At 42.9% G+C, this 12,854-nt stretch overlaps 1 protein-coding gene across 4 annotated transcripts in view; it reads right to left on the bottom strand.

The window, feature by feature from the left end:
• Positions 1 to 12,854, bottom strand: part of elmo1 (engulfment and cell motility 1 (ced-12 homolog, C. elegans)) — a 103,418-nt gene extending 90,564 nt beyond the window's left edge. For all 4 annotated transcript variants that reach the window (XM_072676083.1, XM_072676087.1, XM_072676086.1 and 1 more), the window contains exon 1: positions 12,722 to 12,854. The gene's annotated coding sequence lies outside the window, so the exon portion shown is untranslated. The remainder of the gene's footprint in view (positions 1 to 12,721) is intronic.

Raw genomic sequence — 12,854 nt, 5'->3', positions numbered from 1 at the left:
GAAGTATCACAGCTCGAAGAGAATGGACACTTCCCCTACCAGTAAACAATAGGGCTACTTCTGCAGCGGGTCGTGGCCTGATTCAGGCCAGTATGGCCTGCACTAGAGCTACCAAACAGAGAGAAGTGCTTGCAATTACTCACCGTAAATAAAAGAAAACGATCCATTTTCAGCCAACAGCGGTTTAGCAACTCAGCCCCTCCGAATGAAGCAACATGTTTACTTTTAACGGTAACAGGCTGAAATACGTACTCAGAGGTCTTCTCTAAAAGGGAAGACAATCTGACAATCTAACATTTCAAATGCGGGTGCTCTGTAACATAGCGAGCTAACAATCATGTAATATCTATACACAAATACTGCAGTGGCTAAAAGCCGTGCTGTAGAACACTTGATAGCTCACTTAAGGATTTAGGACACAACACAAAAGAAATGCTGCTTGCTGCAGTTAAGGCTTCTTAAAAGATTAAGTACTTAAAAGTGGAATGTTACTGATGTTCCATGAATGATCCAAGCTTATTTTAATTAATCAGGAATCTGATGTACAATTGTAGGTCCATGCAATTCATTTATATACATTTTGTCCCTGCAAACATGTGCCTTGGGAAAATCCAGCTTGTGTGAGGCCAGGTTGGTTTCCTCCTTGGCAGTGATGCACAGTGAAACGGTGGCACACTGGCTGTAGTGCCCGAGGAGCAGTTGAGAGATAGGTGTCCTGCTCAAGGTACTTCAGTCACGTCCTGTTGGTTTAGGGAACCACGTTCCCCAAATGGTTGGCAGCACTTGATGCCATGCCCTGAGAGCAGGAGGGGGTTAGGTGTCTTGCTTAAGGGCACTTCAGTCGCGTCCTGTTGGTTCAGGGGATCAAACCAGCGACCTTGAGGTCACAAGGCCGTTTCTCTAAGCTTCCACCTATCTATTTTTTTACATTTTCCCATACCACCAAAATCATGTGCGGAAAGACACTCCTATCATGTCTTTTGGCCCCGTTTACAACTATTAAATATATAAACTATTAACATATGAGCACTCAGCCCAGACTATACATTTTGTGGCTGCAAACATGCATTTGGAAAATCCAGCTCATGTGGAGCTATGTCAGGTCTTACCTTTCAATGATGCACACTGACTTCACTTGTTATTCTCCAGGGGTGCTAATGGGATACCTTGAGGAGAAGCTTCAGCCTGCTAAACAAGGGTAACCGACAGTAACTTCCAAAGAAACTTCATGAGATGCTTTACATCTGAAATCTGACTTTCTCTCCATGTTCAGGTGGAAAGCAGTAGACTGCAGCTTTTTATATCCCAGACCTAAAAGCATATAATATGGCTTATCTTCTCAAAAACATGCAACATAGCATCCGGCATTTACATGATAGCACACCAGAGGACACTTAGCATTCTCCTCCTTGTGCACAGAGCAGCTCCATTATTCAGAAACCTGATCAAAATGCTAGCTGTAACCCAACTACACTGCAGATATAGAGAAATCTGGAAACTAGAGAGCAAAAAAGGTAAAAAACTATCAAAGCCAGTATTCGATTAAAAGTTAACTGAGCTTCAGAGTAAAATATGCACACACTCGACGTCAAATGATCTCTAAACGAGCTCATGTGTCCGAAATTATAGGTTAAACTAAAATAACATATTCCATTTTTAACCTTTTAGGTCACATTTGAAAGCTCTGCAAATCCAAGTAGCATATCAGAGAAAATCCCTGATGGGTTTTGCTACCCTAGATTGAGACCTGCAAGAGCCTGGAATGTTCTCTGATTGATTTGTTACTATTTTTATATGTCCTACTTCAAGAAAAATGGTTCAGCATACACAGACAGTAGAAGTCGGGCACAGGCAAAAAAATAAGCCTTTGCTAAATGAGGGTAAGTCTGAAGCTCCTTAGAAAAACTTAGCGATCTACCATTCAACCTGACAGAAACAGAGCATAGAGGCTTTTCTCTCCACAGTTTCCACCGTCTGAGGAAAATATTCTTGAAAGCAGCAAGAAATAAACATACATACACACATACACACACCTCACACAGTCTCTCAGAGTGAAGACGTAAAACTCACCTTTTCTGCCTTTTTTTTTTTTTTTTAAGACACTACAGTCTGCAACAATAGCCTACTAACACTCCTAACTAAGCACCTCCCAATGGGGAAGAAGGTTTTTGACCTCAGTAGGCGAATGCTAATCCTACATGCAATATCGTATGCTTCTTTCCATTCCATCCTAAATATACTACACTTTCAAAGTTGGTAGTCCATGGCCCTGCTGACAACTACGACCTTCAAAACACCTTCAACACACCATATGATTAATAGCAACTGATCTACTATGTGGACACTGAGGCCTAAGGCTTAGGAGTAGAGGCCTTTCCAATGGCTGCAGTGGCTGCTTAAATGATCCACTTTGTGACTGGCACCAGGGGGAAACAAAGAAGACACTGTGATTCAAGCAGTAAACACACACACACACACACACACACACACACACACACACACACACACACACACACACACACACACAGCTGCCTCTGCCCCTCCCTTACCCCAGCTGTGTCTAATACACACCCTTCTTTCCAGTCCTGGGCAAGCTCCAGAGGTCCAGGCCGTACACACTGACTGGACATAGGGAACAGCCGTCTTCTTCAAGCCAGAAGTTCTGCCAACGGGAACGCCCCCATCCAGCCTGTGAGGGCTGAAGGATACACAATGCCAGGCTGCTGTTTGTATGTGCCCACACACACGCTTTTCATCTCTCCCTCCTTCAGCCCTACCCATTCATTGAGGTTTGCTATGGGCTGTTATTTCTTTTGGTAGTCAAGCTTACACTGCAGAGGGACGTCCTTCAATTGGGGGTAAAGGCTTTGATGTGCCTGCCACGCATCTATTTTAGGTCATGAACACAGGCCTGCTGACCTAAAACCTCATCGTTTTCTACTCTTTCATTGGTTATTTGTGGCTTGTGTGCGTGTGTCTGTCTGTCTATATATATATATATATATATATATATATATATATATATATATATATATATATATATATATATATATATATATATACACATATATATATATATACACACACACACACACACACACACACACACACGAAAGTATTGGGACACCTGTTTTCCTCTAAATCGTGGGTAAAAAGATGTGTCTTCCTGTTCAAGGAAGGCTTGAGAGGATTTGTTTGCTTTCAGTGACAAGAGCGCTAGTGAGGCCAGGATGTTGGATGACCACCCACCACCCCACCTAATCCCCAGCTCAATATGTATATATATATATATATATATAACTGAAGAAATAAGTAAAATGAAATTTATAGTGTCTTATTTAGACCTCAGTTGAAATGAGTGGAATCACTATAGCGAGATCCTTCAGAAAGAAGATCTCAAAATCATTAGAAACCAGCCTTTCCACTGTCCAGAAAATAATTTACCAAATTCAAGAAATGTTAAGAAGTCTCCAACAATCCTAAGAATGTCATCACAGGGCCTACAGTTAGGATGTCAGTGCAGTTGGTGTCAAAGTACAGCATCTACCATCAGATAGCATCTACCATCAGATACAGACAGCACAAGTTTGAGTTTCATGGGAGACGTGCAAGGAAGTAAACAAAAATCATGGCAGGAATTATCTGTCCATAGCACAACGTTCCAGACATCCTGGTCTTTGTCTCAGTATCCTCCAGCAAACTATAGTCTTGCCCTGATGTTTTTGCTTTTTTTGACAGCAAGAGCAAATATACACTTCCTATATAATAATAGTAATAATGATGATAATAGTAATATATCATAATAACGTGCAGTATATAAATACATAAACTAGTTTGGGGAAAAATAACTAGCTAGTAGAGAAGCACCCTCCTCTTTAAGCCTGAATCCTCTTATTACTTCGATGATCAAACATCTAGTAATAAACTACATCTTGGCCATATGGACAAATGGAGAGTTTGTTAAAGGAGGAAATGGAAGAGAGCACATTGCAGACTGTAACAGGAAGCAGCTCACCTGACTCTGCTCTCAGACATTTCCTCCACGCTGAGGACGGATGTGTGCCCCCCCCCCATACAATCTCACTCTGTGGTTCTTTGTTGTCAGCAGTGGCTTACAAGACAGCAGTGTACAACTTTAGTCCTGGATCAGGCATCAATGCGCTCACCCCAGCCAGACAGCCAGCCAGACAATTCTAGACAGACACGCAAAAGGAAAGCAACCCAGCTTAGCTTGTACAGCCCCATGATGCGTCGACCCAGCTTTGGCCAAGCACACTGCTCCTGTTTGTTTGAAGACACAGTGATGTGAGAGGACAGACTGTGAGACAGAGTTTACAGCAGGTGGCCAACAGACAGATGCCTGGCCTGGCTGGGTACCAGCAACCAGAGCGAGAGAGAGCGATAGAGAGAGAGAGAGAGAGAGAGAGAGAGAGAGAGACGCAGACGGAGACAATGAGCGATCAAACAGTGCAGGCCAGTAGAAAAGAAAAACACCTGAAGTGCATTCCAACTGGAGCGGTAGACCAGGTCGAGCATGTCTAGATGACAGCATAGCATACGGGCATTCCAGCGGCTCACATACCAAAATAAAATAAAAAAATTTAAATAAAAAAACAACAATAAAAAGAAAGAAACTAAACAATTTCAGTTTGCAGCTCTCAGCAACCGCTCGCCTCGTTCTAATATCAGGCACTGCAGAGAGAAACCTACCATCTCAATCTGCTAAGGTGTTTTTTTGCAAATTTTAGCTTGATATGACCATATGATTATTTTTTTAGGAAACAAAATAATAAAACATGAAATCTTAGATTTTACATCACAATCAACTTGGTTCAATTATTTTTGGCAAGATTTAAAACTACTTTTAAATACGCACTAATAGCATAACTGTGACAGGAGGAATCTAGTGGGTGTTGAACACACTCACAACATCTAACCAGCCAATTGTGTGGCAGCAGTGATATAAGCCAGCAGCTTCAGGTAAGGTTCACATCAGAATATGTTACATAAAAAAAAAAAAAAAAATCAGTGATTTTGAGCATGGCATTACTGTTAGTGCCAGATGAGCTGGTTTGAGTGTTTCTAGAATTGCTGGTCTCCTGAGATTTTCAGAACATCATCACAAACAGCGAGTGAATTTGCATGCACCCAAAAATACGCTTATTATGGAATTTCTGGAGTTATCTGATTATTCAAGCCTACTCCGATCTCTTCTGTGAGTTTTTGGCTGGTTGCAAAGCAGAACTCCAATTACTGCCGGACTAATGTAGCCGAAATGTCAGGTTTCATTTTTGTCAGCCAATACCAGAAAGCTGAGGCTGCAGTGGGCAAAGGCTAACCAAAACTGGACAGCTGAAACTGGATAAACACACTCTGGTCTAATTAATCTAAACAATCATCGCCTGAATGCCACAGTCTATGCGAGTAGTGTTGCTGACCATGTTTGTCCCTTTATGGCCACAATCTATCATCATCATCATCTAATGGCTACTTCAATAGTCTTAAATGTCTTTCACATTCATGGAATCCATTGCATAAAGATTTGAAGCTGAGAGCAAAGGGGGGCCCTATCCTGTATTAGTTATCCTACTAAATTCCTATGAGAGTGTAGTTATACTGTATATAGACGACTATACACCATTATTTTCATTTTTTTTATGCAGAAGGCCGTTTCATGCTTGTATCTCCAGATTGTAGCTCAACAGCAAGCTTTTGCTATTCCTGTTCTTATAATTAGTCTGAGAACCTGGTCAAAAAAATAAGCACATACTCATTGTTTATTATAATTGGTTATAATAAATTCTACAATTCCAAAACTACCCAGTTAAACTTACCAGATATACTCTCTCGCTTTATGTGCCTTGCCATCAAACTGTGGCTTTGGTGCTGTAACAACAGCCCTTTTAACACTTCAGCAGCGCATCAGCACTGCAGTTACGCATCCCTGATCTACAGCTCAGGAGATCTAAAACTGGGTGAGATATTCATTGCAGACTGCTGTCAGAAACTGTGGAGGGTTCATGTTAGGCATCCTGGCACCAGATCTCAGATTCAGCAGTTTTTCTTCCCCCCGCGTGTCCTCATGGCCGACTTATTTTATGAGTATATGATGTTAAGGGAAAACAACTGTCACCGAAACCACACTCTGTGCCAGCTGTAGTGCCAAGCTGCCCAACATAATCAGTGGTGCTGAAAACTGAACTTGGCTGAAGGTGACCACTGGTGCATTTTAATCAGATGGGTTCAGCGCTCGATAGTGCAGGCAAATTGGGTCAATCCAATGGGGAAATTTGTGTTAGGAGAGCACTGGTGCCATATGACATGGACAGTCAGAGATATTCTCAATGGAAGTTGTTATTTCAGAGAAATGAGGACTAGCCTGCAGAATACTGTCAAATGGACAGCACAGTGTTCTGGCAGTGGTTTCAGCCCTTTAATGTGTCAGAAATGAACCTGTATGTAAAGACATCTAAACGTCTAAAAACATGCAAAAACCTTTTAACAGTTAATTTACACTCTCACTGCACAGCTCTTGATAGGAAATATGGCTATATAATAACAATATATCATAATAACACACAAGTATATGAATACATAAACTAGTTGGGGGGAAAAAATAACAGTAGCTAGTAGAGAAGCCCCCTTTTCATTTAGGCTTGAATCCTCTTATTACTTGGATGATCAAACTACATCTAGTAATAAACTACATTTTGTTCATGGAGAGAGAGTATAGTGCTGTAATTAAGACACTCATGTGGCTTCAGCATCAGGAGGATTGATGAATCGATATGGAGACCCGCTGATTTTTCTTAAGCTCACTGTGTAAAAGGGTCAGATAGCCTTTTTAAGGAAAGTTGCAAGTTGACCAAATCCTCATAACAGAACTGCATTCTTCAGCATCTGCCCAACTTGCCACTCTCTGTAGTTGTGCGTTTAAAGTCAAGGTCAGACTGCAAAGAGGACCTCAGTGCCCAATGTAATACAATCAGCACTCTTTGTACTGTAACAGATACCGCAGAGATCCTCACACAAAAGCACAGCGGGATCTTGCAGAGAAACAAAACCATGAACGATTTTCATGACTGTCCCGATTAAGAACTGAAGCGAGTCTCACAAAGGAAGTTCACAATGCAGACGTCAGGCACGCCCAAAACAAACATTTCTAGTGGGGTTAGGCCTAATAAGATCTAATGGCACTCAGTTCATCAACAGGAAAATGCAATCCAAAGAACAAGGGCAAATCTGGCCTCTAGAAAACAAACAGTCTGAAAACTGCAGCTGATAATGCAATATCCGGCAAAGGCTGAAAACGAAGGAATTCACTTGTCAAAGCAAAGGAAGCTACAGGCAAAGAGAGTGCAGTCTTTCTTAGAAGTTGAAGCAATGGGGAGATTTCTTAGGAGCCCAAGCACAGCACAGCCCTGCTAACTTGATGATATCGGATTCACGTCAGCATCAGACAGATGTTTAGATTTCACCAACATTTAAAAATAATATTTCATGATGCATTCATAGATCTGGCAGGCACTGCTCTTTTGAGGTCTATCCACAGATTTTTGATGAAGTTCAGGGGATTGCGCGAGCCACGGCAAAACCTTTAAACTGCCCCTTTTGAAGTAGTCTATTGTGGATTTTGAGATGTGTTAAGAATCATTAGTGCTGTAGAACACACTCTTTTTTTTTCTCCAAACATCTCTCATAGTTCATTTTCATCAGCCCACAGGACAAAAAGTTTTCTAGGCTTTCCAGACCTCAACTTGACCTCAACCGTTCTTTTCGTTACATTATGAACTGAGAAATATGGCTACCGGAAAGAGATGTTTAAGGACAATTAAGTTTTCTGATATTTGGGACACCATTTAAGGAGAAATTAATACATTTCTATTAAATGAGGAGTATTTATAAAGCTTTGAAATTGACCATTTTTGACATTTCAAACAGTATTAACACATAAGCCATAGCTCTAACAAGCAAAAGCTCAAATCTCTTGACTGTCCAAACTTTTGCATGGTGCCCACCCCCCCACCTAAAATGTACAAATTTACAAATCTAATCTTACTTCAAGTGTTAAAAGGAATGGATTGTATTTCACTGTGTGCTTTTCTGAGATCAGTTCATCTTCTACACACTTATCTATTCACAATAACATTTTCACCGGGGGGCCCAAACTTTTGCATGTCACTGTACATCAAAAGCATCACATTTGGACACATCAGTCCACAACTCCTATATTGTTGTTGTTTCCATTCCTTGCATTGTTCCTATATGCTACTACTAACGACCTAGATTTTCACTTCCACTTTTACTCTTTTACTGCCTAGTCTTCTAAATGTGCTCTCCAATTAGATTTTCAGTTTTGGTATGATGGGACCCGCAGTACAAGAGGTCAAAGAGACTCGCCCTCTCTCACCGGTCTCTCTCTGTACAGGAGGTCTGAAACAGAGTTTAATGCTGTCCATCCCACAGAAATACTCTTATAGTCAGGGAACCAGTGAATTAGTGGCACCACAAGCAATAAACCCAGAACACCTGGCATGTCACAGTACATAAACATTAAATCTCACCCTGATAGCAAGTCTGGGCTAAACTGGATCAAGATCTAAGCCATTAGTGCTGTACTTTAAAGCCATATGATCCATGGAGTGGTATCAGGATCCCTGCTGGATTTATAGAGATTTGCATTTGAGCTCCAAGTTCGTTAGCGTCATCGCCCTGAGCCAACTGCTCTTTTAATGGCAGTGCCGGAACAGGAGAGGTGGTGAAGTGAGGAGACGGTGGGGGGAAGAGTAGCTAGCCACGGGGACGCTGCTTGATATTCTGGCTTGAGGGTTCGGCCAGGAGCCTCCGCATCTGAGAACTATAAGAGAAACTTTTTACAGCAGCCACAGCTGGAGCATACAGACAAGCACAGCTGGACAGACCTCGAGCACACAGCTGCAGAGAGCAGAGGCACAGCTCTATGGTGAGCCTCTGTACAAAAGACACTCTGTGGCCAGGCAGAGGCTGAGAGGCTGGCATAATGTGCCAAACTAGCACCAGCAAGGTGCTACAAGTTCATACAGGAGAGGAGCAAGCACATGGGCATGCTGCTGTATTCCTTGGTTACTGACTGTACGGCTATAAGGAAAATCTGGTGGGTTAAGACCCTAAATCATCTATATTCAGTTTAGTGCATGAGTACAATAATGCATAAAGGGTCCATATCACAGAAAACATCACTGTCCTCACAATTAAAGGCTCAGTAGTAGTGCTAAGAAAAGATGGAGAGTTTTAATTAAAATGTTTACAGTTGGTACAAAACTTTGCGGTATGGTGTAGTGGATAACAACACTGAATTCCTCATAGCAGACTAGGGTTCGATTCCCTGGTTGGGCAAGCACACCACACTACACCGATAAGAGTCCTTGGGTGAGACTCCTAACACTATTTTCTACCACTAATGTAACATAACTTGAATGTAAGTCTTGCGTGTTGAAAGTGGTAGTAAGTTCAGACTCCTGCAAGTTGCGTTGCACAGGCTGTAAACACCTGCGGGGTGTGCGACAGGATTTACAGATTGAGAAGAGGTGGTACAGTGAAGTAAATGTCTCGTGTGGAAAATGGGTTGCAAAGCAGATGTTAATAGTTGGCAAAAAAGAGTGATTGCATTTGGGCATGCCAAAGGACATTGTGTAAAGGAGGTAGCTAAATTTGCATACGGTCATACGGGTCTACCAGCAGTGGCAAAAATCCCAGTCTCATCAGAACTGCGGTTGAAAGATGAAAATGACACCCTCGTTCAATGCCATCCTCAGGAGCCTGAAGTTACCACCACCTTAAACACTCATGGTGACTATTTTCTGTCCAGGGAGCTTTTACAGAACATTACCTGTCTCTGTACTGATGCTGAGTATGAGGGCTTAAATATCCAAATACAAGAAAGTCTCCTCATAATTCACAGACTCCCATCATTATGGCTTTAACACCTCCATTTGCACCTGTCGTCTTCTGTAATTAATCTAAGACCAGAGGCGATAATTACATGCATGGCAACATTCATCTCAACTGGGATGCAAATTAATCAAACTCTGCAAACTACGGCCCAGTGGAGGAAGGGTGTTGATCTACCCGCCATCAGAGTGTGTCGACTAGCCCCAGAAAACCCTTTCAGCAACTACAGCAACTTCAGTGCATAAAAAGTGAAGTGTCTAAACCTGCAATACAGGGTTCTAGTGAAGACTGTTCCAGGAGACCCGCCATTAAGAGGCAGAGATAAGACAGGGCAGGGAGGAACCCATCAGCAGAGCAGCAATTTACAAAGCAACAACTCCCTTAAAGAGTTTGGATATGAGCTGGGTGGGAAGGAGAGAGAGAAGTGAGATCCGCTAACAGTTCAGAACTGATCGTAAATTGAAAGTGGAAGGTGAGAGACTGAGGAACTGCAGAAGAAATTTATATCCACGTCAGACATGCGGTAAATTCAAATGAGCTCCTTCTCACATTTAGACAAGCCGGACGTTCAGGAGAAAAACAGACAATCTCTGCTGCTGACTCTGCTGCTTCCCCACAGATCTGATATCAGGAAAACAGGCAGAAGGCGCCTACAATCTCAACTGACACCCTTCTACACCACATGTTCTGTGTTTCTAAGCTCGGTTAAGTGGCCTGAAAGTGGACAAACTAACCACATGTGTGTAGTGATGCTCAATAAACCAACCAGCTCTGACACATGTGAGGCATGTGTATGTACTGCACTACACACTGTCATCAGCTGTCCTCATAATAACAGAGATAGCCATCAAATAAGCAGTTGGACCTTGGACACCACACATTAGTCACATATGAATGTGAGTGAGTCCACTGCTATTACGACCATGACTACAGCCATCCATTAAGCATTGACTCCGCTGTGATTTAATGAGATCTGACCCAAAAACATAAGACGTGTGCTTCTGGACTGCTCTGTACGGACACATGCGTGCTGGCCAGTCTGTGCAGCATGGACATGAGTTCACTGGGCGAAGCCACTGATGTCACCATTAGCCTGAAGCCCAACAAGTGACTCAACTACTTGAGGATGAAAGAAGGCGACCGACGCTGCAAAGAGACAAAGTCTTGTCCAACGCCGTCAACCCATTCTCCCAAATAAGCTGAGGTTTTGTTCAAAACCGAAGGAAGAAAGAGGACATCTGGTGCACTGAACTTTTAGTGGATGTAGACGACCTACAGAAATACTGCAGGAGGTTCTGCAGGATTCATATACCAATCGTGCAGTATACTGCATCTGCATAGCCTCATTTTAGGCTTTATATAGAAGCTTGATACGTTGATTTTGCCGGCTCCCAGATCCGAACCTCACCTTAAAAACTAACCCTGACCTTAAACTGTACTCTGGTGCTTGTGCGCCTTAACCCTGATGCTCTTGAGAAGTAGCTGTTGCACAGATAAGACTGCAGATCAGAGGAAAGTGAATGAGAAGGCCAGCCAGAATATTATAACACATTCTAATAATTACCATCATTTACTACAAACAATAATAAATGACAGGAACATTACAGTAGGAAGACATCATGGGTCATTATCCATTACTAGACATAGCATCTAGTTTCCTACTGTATAGTATTACTGTATGTTTAATGATGTTGTAATTATGTACATTCATATCTATCTGACCCATCCAGCTATCTATCTGATCTCTCCAGCTATCTATCTGATCTCTCCAGCTATCTATCTGACCCATCCAGCTATCTATCTGACCCATCCAGCTATCTATCTGATCTCTCCAGCTATCTATCTGATCTCTCCAGCTATCTATCTGATCTCTCCAGCTATCTATCTGACCTATCCAGCTATCTATCTGACCTATCCAGCTATCTATCTGACCTATCCAGCTATCTATCTGACCTATCCAGCTATCTATCTGACCTATCCAGCTATCTATCTGACCTCTCCAGCTATCTATCTGACCTCTCCAGCTATCTATCTGATCTATCCAGCTATCTATCTGACCTATCCAGCTATCTATCTGACCTATCTAACAATGTAGACATAAACAATGGCACTTTCCAACCCTCAGATATCCCAGTAAACCTAGGGGAAATTGAATCCCATTAAAACCATCACGTAACACGCTAATAGCACCTCTCATTAACAGCTACAAGGCCAATCAACCCTCTCTAAATTCACACAGACCCCCTGCAACGCTGACAAGCCCCTTAATGTATACATTATACTGTAAACTTCCACTTTTCGTGCAGTTTTCATGGCAAACGCTGCTGCTGCTGCTTCATGGTACAGCTGTGTGAGGCGACACTGCAGGCTGACACACGACGCTCTGTGGACAAAAGGCGACACTTGCTTTACAAAGTTAGCTGGGTCTTGTTCTGGAGGCTACCCTGCTGTCACGCCGAAACACGGAGAGCCAGGCGCCGAATAAAACCTTTAAAGTTAGATAGCCCGAGAGAGAGAGAGAGGGAGACGAGGTGGGCGCCACCACTCTCCTCACCCCTTTAACCTCTTCCCACCCTTCCTTCCTTCCTTCCTTCCCTCCTCGCCATCTCTCGTGTGTTTATGTCCACTCGTATAATCACACGCAGGGGTGCCGCACCGGCCAGCTGTCCTCAGCCCAGCGGGAAACTATTCACCCACCGCCCGGAGAAGTGAGACACAGACCGGCCGGCTGGTCTGGTGTGGTCTGGTCTGTGGCCGCGCCGCAGAAGCAACACGGAGGCGTTTCACTAACCTGAAGCGGCGAGGCTCCACCAAAGTGCTGCTGTTGGGAGTTGGGAGCAGTAGCAGTGCGCTCCCCGTCTCCTATCTTTCTCTGTTTGTCTCTGTGTTTCGCTCAGAGCACAGACACTGCTGCTGTTTTCACT

Source organism: Salminus brasiliensis, chromosome 3 (assembly GCF_030463535.1).
Source record: "Salminus brasiliensis chromosome 3, fSalBra1.hap2, whole genome shotgun sequence".
Lineage (NCBI taxonomy): Eukaryota > Metazoa > Chordata > Actinopteri > Characiformes > Bryconidae > Salminus > Salminus brasiliensis.
The sequence above is the reverse complement of the archived record's forward strand: the minus strand, read 5'-3'. Positions and strand labels throughout refer to the sequence as shown.